At 33.5% G+C, this 23,918-nt stretch overlaps 1 pseudogene; it reads left to right on the forward strand.

Annotated features, from left to right (window-relative positions):
• LOC141396320 (low-density lipoprotein receptor-like) overlaps positions 1–11,564 on the forward strand; it is a 72,990-nt pseudogene extending 61,426 nt beyond the window's left edge.
• Positions 11,565–23,918: the final 12,354 nt, after the last annotated feature.

Here is a 23,918-nt window from a genome sequence, read left to right on the forward strand (position 1 = left end):
GACCACCTACGACAACCTACTATACATCGTTGTAAAGGTGATATTTTCTACTTTCATTAGCAGGTTTTGCTTTTGATATACCCCTTATAGATGTGGAGATGTACGCTTTAAAATAAAACTTTGACTTTTTCATCCCCTCCGGGACCCTCATCAACACCCAAAATTTGTTGACGATCCGATCAAAATTGCGGCCTGTAGCGTGATTACAAGGTTTAGATGGACAGACGGGCAGACGGACGGACACACATAGCCAGATCGATTCAGCTCGTCGAGACATTCATTTTGATATATGTATATAAGTATGGGTCCACAACTATTATTTCGATGCGTTACAAACTTTTTGGCCAAAACCAACTTATAATACCCTCCCCACATAGTGGTGTAGGGTATAAAAAATGTGAATTTTGATGGCGATTTATTTAAAGAGGGCTTTGGAGATTTTTGTTTTTAATTTTTCTCATCTATGAATATTGTAGTTTCAGAATCGACAAAAACTTCCCAGGTGTAAGCACTTTCCATTTAATGTTGGTTCAGACGCACCCTGAATTTTTACACTATGCAACACTGAAAATGCAAACAACTTCTAGTATGCATTTTTTGAAAGTACATATTTAGACTACAAAAACCCTAGTAGTGTTTTGTCCTGTCAGATCCAGTTCGGATTTTATGGCCTCATCTAAACCGGGCTAAATCTACACTTTTTTGCATTTATCAGGCCTTTATCTCAGAAACGAATAGGAATTTGGCCTTGCTGTCTTTAGCAATATTGTAGCCCTAAGCTAATAGATCTTATCTTTTAAAGAACCCACATAAGATAAACTCCATCCAGGGCATCAAAATATAGAAACTTTAACATAATAGCTGAACTTCTGGTCTGGGAGTTGAACCAAGTAACCTTTTGCAAAAATCTTCCAAATAAAGTTCTCAACAATTCCTTAGAACATTCTGAAACTCTAAAATGCTTAATTCATGTTGTTTCAGAGGTATTTTGCATCATATCTTTTACAACAAGTATTTCAAACACAGTTCACACCAACAGTTTATTCTCGCATTTCGGATTTCACCACATTATTCTAATATTATAAAAGAGTTCAGTAATGATGACTGACTGACTCTCTGACTGACTGATAATCAACGCCCAGGCGAACTAGAACGGTACGAAAATTACTAAAAGGTACTAAATATGGTACCACTTGTATTTTGCGAACCGGTAGAGCTTCTGAAATTTGGAATGAGGGTCACTGATGGAATATAGAATAAACGTACCGAATGGCTTTCAAAAATTCGAACTACAAATGTACGAAAAATACTAAAATGTACTAAATTTGGTACAATTTGATATTATCTGAACGGATAGAGCTAGAAGCTTGGAATTTGGAATGAGAATCAAGGTTTAGAAGTTGGATTGATACAACGACGTGGCTTTGGAAATGCGTACTCATTTGTACGAAAAGTACTGAATGGTACTAAAATTGGTACAATTTGGATTTGGGCTAACGAATAGAGTTGGAATCCTGAGATTTAGAATAAGGATCACTGTAGGAACGTAGGATTGAGATATGGAGGTAGTTTTGTAAATTCCTACTTATGTGTACGAAAAGTACTACATGGTACTAAATTTGGTACAATTTTGATTTGGATGAACGGATAGAGCAGGAATCGTGAAATTTGGAATTGATATTACTGTTGGAGTGTAGGACTAAGGTAGTTTTGGAAATTCGTACATAGAGTGCAAAAAGTTCTAAATGGTACTAAATTTGATACAATTTGGATTTGGGTGAACAGATAGAGCTGGAATCCTGAAATGTGGAATTAAGATTTCTGTTGGAGTGGAGAGGATTTAGGTAGTTTTGGAAATTCGTACTTATGTGTACGAAAAGTTCAAAATGGTACTAAATTACAACACATGGATTTTTGTGAACGAATAGAGCTGGAAGACTGAAGTTTTGAATGAGGTTACTGTTAGAGTGTGGGATAGCGGAAGTTTTGGAAATTCGTACTTATGAGTACGAACAGTACTAAATTTGAGTGAATGTATAGAGCTGGACTCCTGATATTTGAAATTAAGATTACTCTTCGGCTGTAGGTTCCAGGTAGTTTTGAAAATTCGTGCTTCTGGGTACGAACAGTACTAAATTTGGAACAATTTGGATTTGAGTGAACAGATAGAGCTGAACTCCTGAAATTCGAAATTAAGATTACTGTTGAAGTGTATGACTGAAGGAGTTGTTGCAATTCATACTTATGGTTCGGAAAGCACTAAATTTGGTACAATTTTGATTTAAGTAAACGGATAGAGTTGGAATTTGGAATTAATATTATTGATGGAGTGTATGATTGAGTATGTTTTAAAAAATCGTACTTATGGGTAAGAGAAGTATTAAATGGTACTAAATATAGATTTGGGTGAACGGATCCTGATATTTGGAATTATTGTTACTGTAGAAGTGAAGGATTCAGGTAGTTTTGGAAAGTCGTACTTATGGGTACGAAAAGTACTACATGATAGAGGCATTTTACAACAATGACATGTTCTGAAGAGTTGTGTATTACATTCCAGGGAATATTTTTCCAAAAGAAAACATTAACGGTTTTGGAGATACGGTGCGAAATGTATAAAAATTGTGGAATTTTTGCATATATTTTGAAATTTGAGGCAATAAGTGCAGTTTTTCGAGTTCATTATTTCTCCACATATTTTATTCTTGTCCTTATCTACAAATTTGCTTCAGAGGTCAGAAGAAGATTCGCATTGGTTTCAGAGATATAGCCCCTAATTTCTTTAAAAACTCAATATTTAACCATGTTTAGATGGGGCCATAAAATCCGAGCTGGATCTGACACAACAAAAACCAACTAGGATTTCTTGTCGTTTAGGTCTGTACTTTCAAAAAATCCTCAGTTCGAATTGTTTGCACAAGATCACCTTAAAACTGTTGCACAGTGTTATACTATTATCGTTAGCTGAGAAGCTGGGGATATAAAAATCCGCAAATTTTTTTCAAGTGACCGTAAATTAAATTTTGAATATATATATCCAATGATATGAAAAGTTATGAGAAAGCTCGGTGGAAAGTGGGTAAAACACCAGCTTACAGTTGACCGAAAATAACGACGTATTGATGATTCGGATTAGTGTTTGAAATGCTCGCTGGGAACAAATTTTCGATGCATGAAGAGGTGATCGCGAAACTGAGGCCAATTTAAAGAAAAAGACAAATAGTACTACAATATTGGTATCGAAGAGCTGGAGGTTTGCTTGTGAATATAAAATATAATTTAAAAAAATTAAGTAACAGTGTTTTATTTATAAATGCACTTAAAAGTAGAAAATAATTTTTCATGATGGAATCTCTCAAATAAAAAGCTTGCATTTGAATTAGAAATTGTGACAATATTGAACGGCAAGCGTTTTATTTGAGAGATTCCATCATGAAAAATTATTTTCTACTTTTAAGAGCATTTATAAATAAAACACTGTTACTTAATTTTTTTAAATTATATTTTATTTTTAACTTTTTAGTAAATACATTTTTTTGACCACTGAGAACAAAATTATAGTCAATTTAGGCCGAAAATTTAGATAAAAACTTTAAAATGCCTGAAATCGTGTAGTACCGTTATATAAGGGCTATAACAAAACCTGGACTTATGTCCATAATTTTTGGTGGGGAAGTTTCTGTACCATTGGGGACTCCAAATGCCAAGTTACAGCCAATTCTGGCTAAAAATTAAGATAAAATCCTTAAGACACTTGAAATCGGGCGGTACCGCTATATGGGGGCTATACCAAAACCTGGACCTATGTCCATAATTTTTAATGGGCACGTTTCCTTACCATTGGGAACCCTAGTTGTCAAGAACAGCCAATACGGGCTTAAAATGACGAAAAAATACCTTAAATCGAGTGGTACCGCTGGATGGGAGCTACAGGAAAAAATGGACCCATATTGATTTTGGTTTCATATTCATGTATTGTCATCCAAATCTGAAAAGTGTACAAAGTTTTAGTTCGATTGGTCAACTACAACTGTGTGAAAAATGAGTTACCAGATTTGAAAAGCAAATTAGATAAAAAAAACTGTAAAACAGTGTAAAAATGGATGAATATTGGTTTTGATTTCATATTCATGTATTGTCATCCATATCTGAAAAGTGTGCAAAGTTTTAGTTCGCTTGGTCAATTACAACTGTGTTAAAAATGAGTTACCAGATTTGAAAAGCATGTAAAATTGAACACTGTACAACACTGTAAAAATGGACCAATATTGGTTTTGATTTCATATTCATGTATTGTTATCCAAATCTGAAAAGTTTGCAAAGTTTTAGTTCGATTGGTCAACTGCAACTATATAAAAAATGATTTACCGGATTTGAAAAGGGGGTTAAGTTAGACACCGTAAAAACACTGTAAGACTGGGCCAATATTGGTTTTGATTTCATATTCATGTATTGTCATCCAAATCTGAAATGTGTGCAAATTTTAAGTTCGATTGGTCAACTGCAACTGTGTGAAAAATTAGTTACCAGATTTGAAAAGCAAATTAGATAAAACACTGTAAAACAGTGTAAAAATGGACCAATATTGGCTTTGACTTCATATTCGTGTATTGTCATCCAAATCTGAAAAGTGTGCAAAGTTTTAGTTCGATTGGTCAACTGCAACCGTGTTAAAAATGAGTTGCCAGATTTGAACTAAACACACACCAAAGCAAGTTAAAAATAAAACACTGTAAAAAAAAACGATTTTTACAAATGTGTTTTTTAAGTTTTGTGTTTTATTAAGTTAAGGCCGTGGATTTTTCAATAGACTTGTTAAAGTCGAAAAGGAAAATGGACTTTCTGAATATGATCCTTACTATCGTAATAACCAAACATTACTTCCGAGCCAACTGATACTCCCTTAAATGTTGGTTTTTTTTCTTCATCATTGAGATTAAAGGCTCCTAACAACTAGAGTTGGGTAATCTAGTTCCTAGTTCCTTGTACTAGTTACGTATGACTAACATCATGAAATGTAACGTGATGTGTTAAGTATACGCAGTTTGTTCAAAGAAAAAATGTGGCCCATTGGAACTTCGAAGTGAACTTGATCGTTCCATATAGTTCCTTTGGCACAACTCTACTAACAATCCACATGTTCAAAAGAATCAAAGTGACTAAAGATATCTAACCAGAACTTTTTAAAATAAATAATAAAAACGCTCCTTATTGTATTGTATAACACTGGGTTATACTTTTTGTGTGTTCTACTCAACACTCATTTATGCTACTTATAAATGTAAACATTTCCGCTTTCAGATTTGTTTGTTAGAAGAAGTACCCAGCAACTCTATCATTCTTTTTTGTTTCCCACATTTGTTATATGTGTGCGTCTTTCTGGAGAGTACTAGAAAAAATTGTTGTACATCTTGGCAAAAGAGTAATTTGTGAATTGTTACATTTTCCTTGTCTGTGTGTGTGTTATTTTGTGTCTGTCTGTTTGCCACCTGCTGAACTGACATCATTAATTCATTATGGTATTCCACTTTTTTCTGTTTTTATACCCTACACCACTATGTGGGGAGGGTATTATAAGTTGGTTTTGGCCAAAAAGTTTGTAACGCATCGAAATAATGGTCGTAGACCCACACTTATATACATCAAAATGAATGTCTCGACGAGCTGAGTCGATCTGGCTATGTGTGTCCGTCCGTCAGTCCGTCCGTCCGTCCGTCTGTCCGTCTGTCCATCTAAACCTTGTAATCACGCTACAGGCCGCAATTTTGATCGGATCGTTTTGGATGTTGATGGGGGTCCCGAAGGGAAGGAGGCTATTGATTTTGGTGATGGTCGGATAATATTTAGGGGTCGGAAAGGGCAAAAAACTTAGGTGGATAAAAAGACAACGTTTTTTTTAAAGCCAATATCTTAGCTTCTATATGGGGTATACCAAAAGCAAAACCTGACAATGAAAGCAGAAAATATCACCTTTCTAATGATGTAAAGTAGGTGCTCGTAGGTGATCAAACAACGAAGATATCGCAATAGTAGCAAATAAAACCCCAATTTTCATTTTTGCGATTTTAATTATATTGACAAATATCACAGCTTTGATTGAAAATTTTCCAAAAGCAAAGCCTGACTATGAAAGTAGAAGATCCCGTCTTTACAATGATGCAAACTAGGTCGGCGTAGGTAACCAAATAACGGATATATCGCAACAGTCGGTAATACATCCCACATTTCTATTTTTTTGGAAATCACGCTACAGGTCGCAATATTGATCGGATCGTCACGAAAATTTGGGGGTTAATGGGGGTCCCAAAAAAGAAAGAAGCCTATTGATGTGGTGGTGTAGGGTATCACATGGTCGGCCCCGTCCCGACTATAGCCTTTGCTCACTTGTTTCTTTTTGTTTTCATCATCACAACAATCGTATCCGCATCATGATTACTATCACCACAACACCATCACAATAACAACATCACAACTACATTTATAATGGCCATGGTTTTCTTTTGTGCAAACATTTCTTTTTTTCGTCATAAATAACTTACCTTAATGATGATGGAATAAATTCTTATTATGACGACGAGGAGTATACAGATAATGATATTTCTATAGAAGATCAGACTGCTGATGTTGCGCCTGATGATGACGACAACAATTCAACTCATCAGCAGCCAACCAATCTCCATGTGGAACATAAAGAGAATAAGTAAAAAAGTATCAGTCGGCTTTGCCGACAGAGATATATTCTCAACCAGTGTTAATTGACACACTTTATGCCCAAAAAACGTATGTATTTATGGGGGTTTTAAAAATTTTGGGGTATGAACCGACAAAAATATGGATTTGGATTAAAGCACAAAAGTTTTGCAGGAGAGGTACCTAAAGGAATCGACCGACATAGTCCATTTTGGAAGTGGGATATTTTGGGATTCAGGAAACATGTGCTTCCCTACAAAAAACATAATATCGCTTTAAACAGGGCCACTAGGATTACCTTCGGCAAAAATGTCCAAAGGATCCTCGAACAGGCCCTTAACCGCATAAAAATGTTGAACAGTTATGTAGGTGGTAATACCCTCAGCCTGTGTGAATTGAAACACGTATTTCCAAAAAAAGTATGTATTTAGGGGTCTTCAGAATTTTGGGCATATGAACTTGCCGACAAAGATATGGATTAGGTTAAAATCTCAAAAGTTTTGCGGGGAGGTGATATAGTAATGGACCGATATAGTCCATTTTGGAAGTGGGTCTTATTTAAAGAGTAGTTCTTCTCGATAGGACCATTATATCAGGAAACATGGACTTGCCCACGAAAAACATCATATCGCTGTAAACAGGGCAACTTCTGCAACCTTCGGTAAAAATATCAAAAGGATTCTCGCACAGACCCTTAAGCGCACTTAAACAAAAATGTTGTTCAATTGTGTGGGTTGTACCCCAAGGAGTGGACCGATAGGGTCCACTTTTGAACATAAAATAAGTTTGGACCAAATATTTCAAGATCAAGTGCCAAATCGGTTGCTATGTTTATGAGGTATCGAGCGTACCATTTAAACGAATATTTAAGAAATTTTGGGGGGAGGAACCGGAAGGAGAGGACCTATAAGCACCACCTTCGAATTTCATTTAATATTCGAAGAAATATTACGATATGCAAAGTGTGGACCAACGCAGTATTCGATTCGAGAGTTGTCGAACTACACATTCTGGCCGTAGGGGTTTTTTCAGATTTCGGCCCATTTTTTCAAGAAGTATAGACTTGCACTAAAAAAACTTGTACCATCGTAAAAGGGGCTTTGAGTGCAACATGTTGCAAGATCAATCAGAACAATTTAAGAGGAGGCCCTTAACTGATTTTTTCCGAAATTTTGTGTGGGAGGTACCCGAAGGAGTTGACATATATAGTCCATATTCTAACCGGATCTATGTCTCGAAGAAATGTTACTTACTTACTTAGCTGGCCAATTACAGAACATTTGTTCCATAGACCGAACTAAGAAAAGATCTCCAATTCTCTCTATTTTGCGCTTTGGTTTCTGGAATACCGCGCCTTGTCATCTCTTCACCCACTTGTTTGCGCCATCTATTCTTTGGCTTGCCAATTCTGCGTGCACCGCCATGTGGCTCGAATTTATTATATGGCCTAGCCAACGCAATCGCTGCATCTCAAAACGTTTAACTATATTGATGTCGTTGTATAGCAGATACAGCTCGTGGTTCATACGGCGTCGATATTCACCGTCAACGCAGATCGGTCCGTAGATCTTTTCAAGAATTTTTCTCTCAAACACGCCAAGCACTGCCTTATCTGCTTGCGCAAGTACCCAGGCTTCAGAGCCATACATTAGCACTGATAGTATCAGTGTTTTGTAGAGCGTTATTTTTGTTTCACGAGATGTGGCTTTGTTTTTAAACTGCTTACTTAAACCAAAGAAGCATCTGCTGGCCAATACAATTCTTCATTTTATTTCACAACTGATGTCGTTTGTTGTGTTTACGGAGGTGCCGAGGTAGACGAAGTCTTTTACTACCTCAATGTTATAGGAACCAACTTCCACAGTCGGTCCGAGCTCAATGGACGCATTGCGCGTCGACACCATCAACGTGGTCTTCTCACCGTTTACCACCAGACCCACTTTAGCAGATTCTCATTCGACCTTTATAAAGGTATCAGTTACTTCTTTTACTGATCGTCCCATGATGTCTATATCATCAGCATAAGCAAGTAACATGTGGCTATGGGTGTAGATTGTGCCACTTCTTTTGACGTTTGCCTCTCGTATAACCTTTTCTAGCAGGAAGTTGAAAAGATCACACGAAAGGCTGTCTCCTTGCCTGAAACCTTTTTTGGTACAAAACTCTTCGGAGAGGTTTTTTCCTATTTTAACTGAAGATCTTGTGTCAGTTATTTACAAAGCCGAATGAGCTTTGCGGGGATACCAAATTCAGACATTGCTTGGACTACCTTTGAACGTAGCGGGCTGTCGAAGGCTGCTTTAGGTGTCGATCTGCATCTCTTGGGTCTTCTCCAGGATTTGCCGCAGGGTAAATATCTGGTCAATGGTGGACCTGCCAGGTCTAAAGCCGCATTGGTATGGTCCAATTATTTCGTCGACCATGGGCTTAGTCGTTCGCACAATATCCCTGACACTATCTTGTAGGCGATAGGGAGAAGACTTATGCCCCTGTAGTTGGAGCATAAAGTCTTATCTCCTTTCTTATGGACGGGACACATGATGCTCAAGTTCCAATCGTCGGGTAGGCTTTCTTCCTGCCAGATGGAGCTAACTAGCTGATGCATACACCTTATCAGCGTGTCGCCTCCGGTTTTAAATAGCTCGTCTGGTAGGCCATCAGCTCCTGCTCCCTTATTATTCTTCAGCCGGTTTATTGCTGTCTTTGCCTCATCTTGGCCGGGTGGTATACATTCAATACCATCTTCTGGGATTGGATCGGTGGTATCTTCGTCGACTTCGCTGCTATTGGATACCAACAGTTTGGAAAAATGCTCTTTCCATATCCTTAACACACTATCTGTATCAGTTACCAAATTACCTTGCTGGTCTCTACAGGAGGATGTGCCAGTGCCAAAGCCATCAGTTTGATGTTTCATTCTCTGGTAGAATTTTCGGACTTCTTTCTGTCTCCTCTACATCTCGACTTGTTTACACTCCCGCTTTTCCATCTCTCTCTTTTTCCTGTGGAAAAGACGTTTCTCCTCTCTCCTTTTCTTCCGATACCTCTCTCATGCGCTACGCGTTGCTACGGATAGTAAAGTAGTCCTATATGCCGCATTTTTCTCTTCGGTAGCAGCGCACCACTCCTGGTCATACCATGGATTCCTTGGTGGAGGCCTCTGGTATCCAAGTACTGATTTTGCGGCTGTTTGCATGGAGTGGGCAATGTTTTTCCATTGTCCTGATATGTTATCAGGACGAGGAGTGCTTTGATTAAGCAGTTTGGCCAGTTGAGTGGAATATGTTGGGGCTATCTGTTGTGATTACAGCTTACCGATGTCCAACTTCCGTGTTGTGTCTGTTCGCACTTTGTTTGCTGCGTTTAATCTGGTACGTACCTTTGCTGCAACAAGGTAGTGGTCCGAGTCTATGTTTGCACCTGATTTGATTTTTTTGATCTGGCGACAGCCAGGTGCCCTTATGAATATCAAGATGCTTACATCTGGTACTGCTAACTACCATGTTTCTTGCAACTGCAAAGTCTGTCAGCATCATACCATTGTCAGATGTTTCACTGTGGAGACTGAATTCCCCGACTGTTGGCCAAAGATATCCTCCTTTTCAATTTTGTCATTAGAATCGCCTAGAATAATTTTAATGTCATGGGCAAGGCAACGGTCATATGTTTCTTCTAAGCACTCATAAAATATATCTTTGGTCTGTTCGTTCTTGTCTTCAGTGGGAGCAGGAGCGCAAATAAAGCTGATGTTGAAGAATTTTGCTTTTAATCGAATTGCAGCGAGTCTTTCATTCACTGGGGTGAAGCTGGAGACTAGATGTTTAAACCTCCGACCAACTACAAATCCGCAACCAAACTCATGCTTTGTGTCATGGCAGCTATAATAAAGTGCGTCACCTCTAGGTGTTGTTGTGACGCCTTTCCCGTTGCATCGTATTTCCTGTATGGCAGTAATGTCGGCCTTTTACTTTTCAAGTACATCTGCCAATGCGTAAACTGCACCTTCTCTATAAAGAGTGCGAACATTCTAGGTGCAGATTCACAGATCATGGTCCTTAAAACGTTTGACGTTCTTATGGGCGAACGCGGGGCTCATGTTAGCTCACTACCTTTAACTGGTGTTAAAGGCAGTTCCCCAGGTGACACCACAGGGAGGTCAGTGTCACTTGAGATGAAAGAGGGACCAAGATAAATCGTGGGCTTTGTCATGTTAAAGCCGGTCAGGACCGTTCCTTGGTATCTTCCATCCCCTACGTCACACTTGGACAAAATATTACGAAAGCCAAATTTTGGACCAAATCGGTTAATTCGTTCGAGTGTTATCGTGCGCTCCAGCCAGACAGACAGACGGACGTACATTGCTAAATCGACTCCAAATTGTCTGAAACGGATTTCGTTCAAACATACTTGGGGTCTAAAACCATTATTTCGATGAGGCACATTTGCCAATATGAAAGTGTATATACCTTCGTTAGCATAAATGCTGAGGGTATAAAAATGCAATAATTTATGCTGAAACTCCAAAATTAATCAGCCATCCAGTCAGCAACATCACTGAACATCCTCCTCCACCACAGCTGGTGAATGTAAAGACCCAACAGATACAGATTAAAGATTTCAATGGCATTGAAGAGGAAGATGAGCATTTAACAACAACAAGACTAACTCATGATGATTATCCGTTATTGTATCTGCACATCATGTGCGAAATGTTGGAAGAATATGATTTACAGCAGGAAGGAGGGAGTAACATGCAACGAAACGATGGTGATGATGATGACGATGTTGCCATTATTGACGATGATGTTGATGAAATGCATCAACACCACACCAGTCAACGTCGTCTTCATCATCATGACAGCATCAGATTATGAAGAGCAGTGATGATGGAGATGTGCAACAATAACAAATGAGTGACAATGAATCTGTTATGAATGCAAATGACAAAATGGATAATCACAGTTTTAATGCACACGACGACTATGATGATCATAATGAAGTTCTAACTAATGATAATTTATCTAATCTAACTGTTGCAAATCCTCTACATGACCATCAGACATCCATCATCAATTTTCCTGCTGCTGCTGATGATGGTGATAAGGGACTGTCGTTTGGTTCCACTCATAATCAAACATTTAACATTATGGACGTTACAAGAAATTACATGGGAATATGGAATGAAACATTTGTAATTAACAACAACCAAAACAACAAATTGAGGGAAAAAGGCCAAGAGGAAGAAGAGAAATGTCATGGATAAAAAATATTCTAGATTGGACAAATACGCCAGATGAGAACAACCTTATAAATGCTGCGAGGAATAGAGAACTCACCATTGCAGAATAAATTTACACAATAGATATTAAATATACATCTAAAATATTCAATTTGTAATTGTATGATCACCAAAATCCGAATACGGATCGGCAAATAAAGAAGAAGAAAACAACAAGGAAGGCAGGAATGTTTATGTGGCCATGGACAATACGAGTCCTTTGATGGTCATAATATGACACAAATTCTACAATAAGCGATTATGGAAATATCAATGAATGGGAATTACAAGAATAATAAAACAGCAATTACAACAAAAACCGTATTACAAGGTGCCGATGATGATAATCCTTTGGAAGTAGAAAGTGGCGGAGAAAAGGAAATACAACATGATAGCCAGAGTTTGCATGAAACCACCACAGAAAATATTGAAATTATTAACCGGGAAACTTATCAGCTAGAGCAGTCTTTGCTCAAAGGACACCACTATCAGCAAGGATATAGAAAACAAATTAAAATAAATGACACTTTTTAAAAATAACAACAATAAACTCAAATTTCAAAGAAAGTCTAACAGATAAAAATTCTCAGAACAAAACCAAAGGAGCAATGTTCAAGAACAAGGACATTCCTGGATATTCTCACCAAAACACATCTACACCACATGACTTTAAAACATCCTGTAAAAATCCACGAAAACTCTACACAATATAGGCACTTTAAATCATCACCGCGCATCCTCTGATCCTCACAAACACAACTCATCATATCTTTCACATACCCTCCACCGTATTGGAAGATCTTATTTCACTACGTATGAATTCCAAAAATATTTCATAATTTTCTGTAAGGAAATTTTATCAAGATTTCTATTATAACTGTGATATACCTTTGGGCTACTTACGTTATTTGTGCAAACGTATCACATTTTATGAATCTCAGGATAAGATAACAACAACAACAGGTACACAAACACACATCAATCTACTCATATGTTTTTATATGTTGTGGTGATATAAACATTTTAATATCACAACAAGCAGTATATCTTTTGTTTGTTATATCTTGTCCTCAAGAATTTGTGTTACATTTTTCGTATATAAATTTAGTAGATATTACTTATTGTTTTTTGATTTTTATTTCAAATTTAATTGATAAATATTTACATCAACATAACATCAAAATACTTCAGTCAGAAAGTTTAGTTACAAAAGAAAACAGCTAGGGTAACAAATTTATAAAACCATGTTAAATATTAAAAATATTTTAAAATGTTCAACGTTAAAATGTTATTGTTATGTTATTATTAAACGTCTATTTTTAATAAAAAAATTTTCTAATTAACTTGGTTTTTTAAAAATATTTTTCAGTTAATGTGGAGATTTTTAAAATATATATTATTTTAATTAACGTGAATTTTTTGAAAATATTTTTTTTTCAATTATCTTGGATTTTTTTAAGAACAATTTTTTTTATTAAGAAGGATGTTTTAAAAATATTCTTTCAATAAACGCAACATTTTAAGAATATTTTTGCAATTAATGTGGATTCTGTAATAATATTTTTTTCAATATAAAATTTTTTTCAATTAACGTAAATTTTTAAAAAAAATTATTTTATTAATGTGGATTTTTAAGAATATTTTTTCAATTAACGTGGGTTTTTAAGAATGTTTTTTCAGTTAACGTGGATTTTTTAAGAATATGTTTTTTTTTCAATTGACATGGATTTTTTTAAGTATATTTTTTTTTAATTAACTTGGATTTTTTAAGAACCATTTTTTATTAAGAAGGATGTTTTAAAAATATTCTTTCAATAAACGCAACATTTTAAGAATATTTTTGCAATTAATGTGGATTCTGTAATAATTTTTTTCAATATAAAATTTTTTTCAATTAACGTAAATTTTAAAAATATTTTAATATTATTAATGTGGATTTTTAAGAATATTTTTTTCAATGAACGTGGATTTTTTAAGAATATTTTTTTCAATTAACGTGGATTTTTTAAGAATATTTTTTTCATTTAACGTGTATTTTCTAAAATAGTTTTCTTAAATTAACGTGGTTTTTCTAAAATAGTTTTATTAACGTGGATTTTCTAAAATAGTTTTATTAAATTAACGTGGATTTTCTAAAATAGTTTTATTAAATTAACGTGGATTTTCTAAAATAGTTTTATTAAATTAACGTGGATTTTCTAAAATAGTTTTATTAAATTAACGTGGATTTTCTAAAATAGTTTTATTAAATTAACGTGAATTTTCTAAAATAGTTTTATTAAATTAACGTGGATTTTCTAAAATAGTTTTATTAAATTAACGTGGATTTTCTAAAATAGTTTTATTAAATTAACGTGGATTTTCTAAAATAGTTTTATTAAATTAACGTGGATTTTCTAAAATAGTTTTATTAAATTAACGTGGATTTTCTAAAATAGTTTTATTAAATTAACGTGGATTTTCTAAAATAGTTTTATTAAATTAACGTGGATTTTCTAAAATAGTTTTATTAACTTAACGTGGATTTTCTAAAATTGTTTTATTAACTTAACGTGGATTTTCTAAAATTGTTTTATTAAATTAACGTGGATTTTCTAAAATAGTTTTATTAAATTATCGTTGATTTTCTAAAATAGTTTTATTAAATTAACGTGAATTTTCTAAAATAGTTGTATTAAATTAACGCGAATTTTCTAAAATAGTTGTATTAAATTTTTTTTTTTTAATTAACGTGAATTTTCTAAAATAGTTTTATTAAATTAACGTGAATTTTCTAAAATAGTTTTATTTAATTAGTTTTATTAAATTAACGTGAATTTTCTAAAATAGTTTTATTAAATTAGGGTGGATTTTCTAAAATAGTTTTATTAAATTAGTTTTATTAAATTAACGTGAATTTTCTAAAATAGTTTTATTAAATTAGGGTGGATTTTCTAAAATAGTTTTATTAAATTAGCGTGGATTTTCTAAAATAGTTTTATTAAATTAGCGTGGATTTTCTAAAATAGTTTTATTAAATTAACGTGGATTTTCTAAAATAGTTTTATTAAATTAACGTGGATTTTCTAAAATAGTTTTATTAAATTAACGTGGATTTTCTAAAATAGTTTTATTAAATTAACGTGGATTTTCTAAAATAGTTTTATTAAATTAACGTGGATTTTCTAAAATAGTTTTATTAAATTAACGTGGATTTTCTAAAATAGTTTTATTAAATTAACGTGGATTTTCTAAAATAGTTTTATTAAATTAACGTGGATTTTCTAAAATAGTTTTATTAAATTAACGTGGATTTTCTAAAATAGTTTTATTAAATTAACGTGAATTTTCTAAAATAGTTTTATTAAATTAACGTGGATTTTCTAAAATAGTTTTATTAAATTAACGTGGATTTTCTAAAATAGTTTTATTAAATTAACGTGGATTTTCTAAAATAGTTTTATTAAATTAACGTGGATTTTCTAAAATAGTTTTATTAAATTAACGTGGATTTTCTAAAATAGTTTTATTAAATTAACGTGGATTTTCTAAAATAGTTTTATTAAATTAACGTGGATTTTCTAAAATAGTTTTATTAACTTAACGTGGATTTTCTAAAATTGTTTTATTAACTTAACGTGGATTTTCTAAAATTGTTTTATTAAATTAACGTGGATTTTCTAAAATAGTTTTATTAAATTATCGTTGATTTTCTAAAATAGTTTTATTAAATTAACGTGAATTTTCTAAAATAGTTGTATTAAATTAACGCGAATTTTCTAAAATAGTTGTATTAAATTTTTTTTTTAATTAACGTGAATTTTCTAAAATAGTTTTATTAAATTAACGTGAATTTTCTAAAATAGTTTTATTTAATTAGTTTTATTAAATTAACGTGAATTTTCTAAAATAGTTTTATTAAATTAGGGTGGATTTTCTAAAATAGTTTTATTAAATTAGTTTTATTAAATTAACGTGAATTTTCTAAAATAGTTTTATTAAATTAGGGTGGATTTTCTAAAATAGTTTTATTAAATTAGCGTGGATTTTCTAAAATAGTTTTATTAAATTAGCGTGGATTTTCTAAAATAGTTTTATTAAATTAACGTGGATTTTCTAAAATAGTTTTATTAAATTAACGTGGATTTTCTAAAATAGTTTTATTAAATTAACGTGGATTTTCTAAAATAGTTTTATTAAATTAACGTGGATTTTCTAAAATAGTTTTATTAAATTAACGTGGATTTTCTAAAATAGTTTTATTAAATTAACGTGGATTTTCTAAAATAGTTTTATTAAATTAACGTGGATTTTCTAAACTAGTTTTATTAAATTAACGTGGATTTTCTAAAATAGTTTTATTAAATTAACGTGGATTTTCTAAAATAGTTTTATTAAATTAACGTGGATTTTCTAAAATAGTTTTATTAAATTAACGTGGATTTTCTAAAATAGTTTTATTAAATTAACGTGGATTTTCTAAAATAGTTTTATTAAATTAACGTGGATTTTCTAAAATAGTTTTATTAAATTAACGTGGATTTTCTAAAATAGTTTTATTAAATTAACGTGGATTTTCTAAAATAGTTTTATTAAATTAACGTGGATTTTCTAAAATAGTTTTATTAAATTAACGTGGATTTTCTAAAATAGTTTTATTAAATTAACGTGGATTTTCTAAAATAGTTTTATTAAATTAACGTGGATTTTCTAAAATAGTTTTATTAAATTAACGTGGATTTTCTAAAATAATGGAATTTTTATGAACATTTTTTTAACTTGGATTTTTAAATATTTTTTTTTTAAATTAACGTGAATTTTTTGAAAATATTTTTTTTTCAAATGACTTGGCTTTTTAAGAACCATTTTTTATTAAGGAGGATGTTTTAAAAATATTCTTTCAATAAAAGTAACCTTTTTAGAATATTTTTTCAATTAATGTGGATTCTGTAATAATATTTTTTCAATAGAGTACATTTTTATAAGATTTTTTTCAATTAACGTGAATTTTTTAAATACTTTGTTTTTTTAAGAATGTTTTTTCAGTTAAAGTGTATTTTTTAATGGACGTGGGTTTTTGAAGAATATATTTTTTTTTTCAATTAAAATGGTTTTTTAAGTATATTTTTTCAATTAACGTGGATTTTTTGAGCATATTTTTTTCAAATAACGTGGACTTTTTAAAACAGTTTTTTTTTCAATTAAAGCGGATTTTCTAGAGTAGTTTTATTAAATTAACGTGGTTTTTTGTGAACATTTTTTATTAACGTGGATTTTTTATGATTTTTTTTAATTAACGTGGATTTTTTTATAAAATTTTTTTAATTAACGTGGTTTTTTTAAATGTATATTTTCAATTAAGGTGGATTTTACAATTAACTAGGATGTTTTAAGAATATTTTTTTTTTGTATTCATATGGATTTAAAAAAAAAATAAAAAATATTTTTTTTTTTCAATTAACGAGGATTTTTAGCATATTTTGAGATTGAATTGGATATTTAAAAAAAAAAATTTTAATTGAAAAGGTTTTTATAAAAATATTTTTTTTTTCAATAAAATTGGATCTTTTTAGGAATGTTTTTTCAATTATCGTTAATTTTTTAAATACTTATTTTTCAAACAACTCACAGTGCGAAATGTGGGCACTTTAGCGGAACTATACTCATAACTTTTAATGTAAAGGACGTAGCTTACTAAATTTTTCCAAAAAATGTTTCTTATATTTGCGGGGCTTACGTGGATAAATATGGGCCACCTAGACCCACGGTTTCCTATAGTCCCTCCGTATCGGTGGCAATCGTTTTTACGTATTAGGTTCATTTTTCAACCGATTTTGCTGCAAATTGGTATATTGGGGTTTCAGTGGATGGAGAACATCTGTACAAAATTTTGTGAATATATGTTTGTATTTTGGTATAGTCCCCATTGAGCGATACCGGCCGATATGACATGTTTTAAAGGTTCAATGCACATTTACCAACATATTTGTTTGTATTTTGACATTTTTTTTGTTCATATTATTAGCAACGTAGGTTATCGTTTTGCTATAGCTCCAATATGGGGGGTCCCCCATTCGAGATATTTTGAAGGTGTTAGGGATTTATTGCCAGTTTAGTTTACTTGAAAATTTGTATTCGTTGAATAGAAAATGTTCTAATAAAAAAAATTACAGCATTTTTGAGATTTTTTTATTTTTAGTATAGTGTCATTTATATAACATTCATTTTACAAAATGAACGTTTCGATTGAGGATATGTTTATCTTATTACACGGTTCTGCAAATGAGTCTATCACCTAAAAGCATCTGGTGTAACTATGATTTTTTTAGGTACTTTACGATGTCTTTCGAAAACTGATCCAATGTGACCATTTTTTTCTCTATAATATGAATGAAATTAGCAAGAATGGTCTTTAAACTATAAAAAGCCACATTTCTTAGTATTGGTGAACACATTTTGGCATAAACGAAACCAACAATGACGTCTAATGCCGATTCTTCTGTCATATTTTCAAAAATATAGATATATGAATATTTCAACGACTTTCTGAAAAAGTCGCATATCTCTCAAACCTACGTGAACCTGCACCTATTTTTTGGTTTACCCAAAGAAAAATATCCTACCTCTCAGAAAATATGCAATTTTTTTTTTTCTGAAAATCACCAAAAATGTAGTGTTGGGCAATCTCGTTCCATTGAACGATTCGGATCACTGTCCTCGTTCAAAGACTAATGAGTAACATCATAAAAACCAACGTGTGAAATTAAGTATACGCAGTTTTGTCAAAGAAATTACCGGTGTCCATTGAACGAGATAGTGATCCGGATCGTTCAATTGAACGAGATTGCCCAACTCTACAAAAATCATTTAAAAACCTCCAAAGATTATATAAAAACAATATTTAGTAGACTTTTAAAAAAAGTACTTTTTGGGGAACGAATAGCAACCAAACTAAATTAGATTTTGAGATGTGTGTCCGTCTGTCCATTAAAAATTTCAATCATGCCACAAGCCGCTATTATGGGCTAATCTTCACGATTTCCTCCGGTTCAGAGCAGAATAGATCGTTAAATATTTAGGGGGTTCACCAAAAACTATTTTTATCCAATTTTGTAGCGGCTGTGTAGGTAGCAAAGGTAGCCTGATCGGCGTGAAATTTTATGTAAAGTTTGGGTTTACGACAGAGAAGTAGTTTTCAATTTAACGTGATGACGGGTTAAATTGACCAGAACTTTTGTGTGTAAATTGGTAAAGTTTTTAGTGAAATAACTACATACATAAATCTTTATTCCTGGAAACTATGTTAAACCAATGTAAGTTATATTTAGAAGAGAAACGATTTACTTTTCCATTGATGCTAAGTATGTTGATGTACAGGGTCAGATAACAGGGTTACATCCTAGTATATACAGGGATCCCTCAGTTTTAGTTGTGGGTAGTGTAACCTTAATCACGCTAGAGGCCACAGTTATAGTTCAATACTGATAAATGTTTGCACGAGGTAATAGTTTTGATCAAGGATGGCGCCAATAATAGTTGATAATGATCGGATAGTATTTAGCGGGTAAAATGTACCATAAATTTTGTGGGAAAAATATCCAAATTTAATTTTTAATCATTAATTTAAATTCTGGTGGTATATTCGGACAACTTACGAAAACTAAACAAGCGAACCAAATCTTGACCTCTCACTTGATGCAAATTATATCAATGTAGCATTTAGATAAAGGAATTACTGTCTAACATCACGGTGCGTCTGAACCAACTTTATATGGAAGGTGCTTAAACCTGGGATTCTGAATCTACAATGTTCACAGATGAGGAAAATAAAAAAAAAAAAAAAAAAAAAACAGTAAGGGAAGGATCAAAGTCGGGCGGGGCCGACTATATAATACCCTACACCACTGTGAATATATAAAATATATGTGGGGGCTAAATCCAAATCAGAACAGATTTCGATATAATTTTTCACATTTATTTGTAGACCAAATTCCGTCACATAGTCCAAATTTCATCAAAATCGGACATATATAGCGTGTTTCGTGCATCAAATACCTCAAATCTGCCTAAAATATATATGGGAGCTATATCCAAATCGGAACCGATTTCGATATAATTTGGCACACTTATTTCTAGGCCAAATCCCGGCAAACATTTCAAATTTTATTGAAATCGGTTTTCGTGCATCAAATACCTAAAATCGGCCGAGAATATATATGGGAGCTATATCCAAATTTTAACCGATATCTGTACACTTATTTCTAGACTAAATACCATCGCACATTCCAAATTTAATTGAAATCGGTCATATATAGCGTGTTTTGTGCACCAAATGCCTTAAATCGGGCGAAAATATATATGGGGGCTATATCCAAATCTAAACCGATTTCTATATAATTTGGCACACTTATTTCTAGACTAAATTCCGTGGCACATTCCAAATTTCATTGAAATCGGACATATATAGCGTGTTTCGTGCACCAAATGCCTTAAATCGGGCGAAAATATATATGAGGGCTATATCCAAATCTGAACCGATTTCGATATAATTTGGCACACTTATTTCTAGGCCAAATCCCGGCAAACATTCCAAATTTAATTGAAATCGGTCACATATAGCGTGTTTCGTACACCAAATGCCTTAAATCGGGCGAAGATATATATGGGGGCTATATCCAAATCTGAACCGATTTCTATATAATTTGGCACACTAATTTGTAGACTAAATTCCGTCGCACATTCCAAATTTCATTGAAATCGGACATATATAGCGGGGTTCGTGCACCAAATGCCTTAAATCGGGCGAAGATATATATATATATATATATAAAAAACTATCTTCCCCAATTTTCATGCGAATCGGACAATAAATGCGACCTGTACTTTGTTTACAAAAATACATGGACAGACGGACATGCGTAAATCGACTCAGAAAGTAATTCTATGTATATCCCTAAAAGGAACTATGGGTCTATTTCGTTTCCTTTTGTATGTTACAAACTAATGCACAAAGACATAATACCCCTTACCACAAGGTGGTGTAGGGTATAAAAAAAGACTTAAAACAATCCAATGAGGAATGTGAAATCAATTCCAAAAACACTCACTCACAGGCAACTGTGGTGATGTTTTTATACCCTCAGCCTTTAGGCTAAAGAGGGTATTTACACTTTGATACAACCAAAAATGTGCCTCATCGAAATAATGGTTTTAGACCCCAAGTATGTTTGCACGATATCCGTTTCCGACAATTTTGAGTAGATCTAGCAATGTCCGTCCGTCTGCCTGTCTGTCTGGCTGGCTGGCTGGTGCGCACGATAACTTTCGAACGGATCAATCGATTCGGTTCAAATTGTGGGTATCGAAATATTTTGTCCAGATTCGATTTAAGTTCGAAGATGAGCCATATAGGTCCACTTCTTAAGGTACCTCCCCCACAAATGTTCAAAAATTGTCGCAAAACTTGTGCGCACGATAACTCTTGTAGGGAATAACCGATTTGGTCCATACTTTGCACATCGTGTAATTTCTACCAAACTTAGATTAGGTTCCAATATGGACTCAATCGGTCCACTCCTTCGGGTACCTCCCACACAAAATTTCGGAAAAGTTCAGTTTAGGACCTGGTCTCGAATCGCTTTGATTTTTGTTTACGCAAGTTGTATTCGCTGTCCTCTATACGACGCTGTAAGTTTCATTAGGGGCAAGTCCATACTTCCTGAGAAAATAGCCTGAAAGTTACAAAAAACCCTATGACACCGTGTGTAGTGGTTGGAGCGCAAGATAACTCTCGAACGGATCTGCCGATTCGGTCCAAAATTTGGCTTTCGTAATATTTTGTCCAAACTTAGTTCAAGTTCAAAGATGGATTATATCGGTCCACTCCTTCCGGTACCTCCCCCACAGAAGTTCGAAAATGTTCGGAAAATTTGTGTGTACGATAACTCTTGAAGGGAGTAACCGATTTGGTCCATACTTTGCACATTATGAAATTTCTACCAGACTTAGATGAGGTTCCAATATGGACTCAATCGGTAAACTCCTTCGAGTACCTCCCACACAAAATTTCGGAAAAGTTGAGTTTAGGACCTGCTCTCGAATCGCCTTGGTTTTTGTTGTAACATCTTGTATTCACTGTCCCCTATACGAAGGTACAAGTTTCCACAGGGGCAAGTCCATACTTCCTGAAAAAAAATAGCCTGAAATTTGAAAAACAAACCCTATGACACCATGTTTATGGGTGGAAGCGCAAGATAATTCTCGAACGGAAATGCCGGTTCCGGCCAAAATTTGGCCTTCGTAATATTGTTTCCAAACATATTTTAAGTTCGAAGAAAAGCCATATCGGTCCACTCCTTCAGGCACCTACCCCACAAAAGTTCAAAACATATTCGGAAAAATTGTGGGCACGGTAACTCTTGATGGGAGTGACCGATTTGGTCCATACTTTACACATTCTCATAATATCTACCAGATATAGGTCAGGTTCGAATATGGACTATATTTGTCCACTCCATCCCGTACCTCCCACACAAAATTTTGGATAAGTTCACTTTAAGACCTGCTATTGAATCGCTTTGATTTTTGTTGAAGCAACTTACATTCGCTGCCTCAATTACGATGGTAAAAGTTGTTTCAGGGGCAAGTCCATACTTCTTGAGAAAACAGCCCGAAGGGTGTAAAAACTCCCTAAGGCACCCCCATGGTCTATGTCGGTCCATTCCTCTAAGTACCTTTTCAGCAAAATTTTTGAACTTTAATCCTAATCAACATTTTTGTCGGTTCATACGAGACCAAAATTTTGAAACCCCCTAAATACATAAGTTTTTTGTGAAAAAAAGTGTTTCAATTTGCACAGGCTGAGGGTATATCTCTGTCGGCAAAGCCGACTGATTCTTTTTTACTTCCTTTTTTTCAACTTGTTCCATGAGTTCTTAGTTGATACGTGCTGATAGTTGTTTGCAAATATTTTTGTTCTGATGTTTTTTGGGAAAGCCGAAAAGTGAGTGTGATTCTGTTTTATTTGAGAATACTAGACACTTAAAAAGTTCGGGTTTTCGCTAAAAAAGGCATAATTTCAAAAAGCTGAAAAGCAAATTGATAATTCCCTTCGACGGGATGAAATCATAATATTGGTAGCGATCAGTAAACTTTTGCAACACTTTCATTTCGTTTTGAAAACATTACTCTCTGTAACAGGAAGTAATGATGAAGTTTAAGCCGTTGGTGTAATACTTCAGACTTAACAAGTAAAAAAGCGTTTTATACCCTCCACCATAAAATATTCTGAACTAAAACGGAAAAATTATATTCTTTCCTGTCCACAATTTTAGGCAAAGATATCTTGTGACCACTGATACCTAAATTAGGTAAAAAAAACATAAAAAATGTATATACTCGGTAGGGAACCTTATATGGGGCTATATAAAAGAATAAATCGGGAGGTACAGTTATATAGGGGGCTATACCTAAACATGGACCTATGTTGACTGTTTTTAGTGGAGATATTTTGTGACCACTGGAAAGCCCAAACGTAAAACTACATGTAGTTCGGTCAAAAATGTAGTTAAAATCCACAAAATACCGAAAGTCGGAGGTACCGTTATATGGGGGCTATACCTAAACATGGACCTATGTTGACAGTTTCTGGTGGAGATGTTTTGTGATTACTAGAAACCTTAACTCTCAAATTACAGGTAGTTCCATCAAAAATTTTAGCTAAAATCCTCAAAATACCGAAAATCGGGAGGTACCGCTATATAGGGGCTATACCAAAACATGGGCCTATGTTGACAGTTTTTAGTGGATATACTTTGTGACCACTGGGAACCCCAAACCTGAAATTACAGATAGTTCGGTCAGAAAATGTAGTTAAAATCTACAAAATACCGAAAATTGGGAGGTACCGTTTATAGGGGCTCTACCAAAACATGGTCTTATGTTGACAGTTTTAGGTGGATATACTTTGTGA

The sequence above is a fragment of the Musca autumnalis genome, unplaced genomic scaffold (genome assembly GCF_047663935.1).
Source record: "Musca autumnalis isolate F117 unplaced genomic scaffold, ASM4766393v1 scaffold_230, whole genome shotgun sequence".
Classification (NCBI taxonomy): Eukaryota; Metazoa; Arthropoda; class Insecta; order Diptera; family Muscidae; genus Musca; species Musca autumnalis.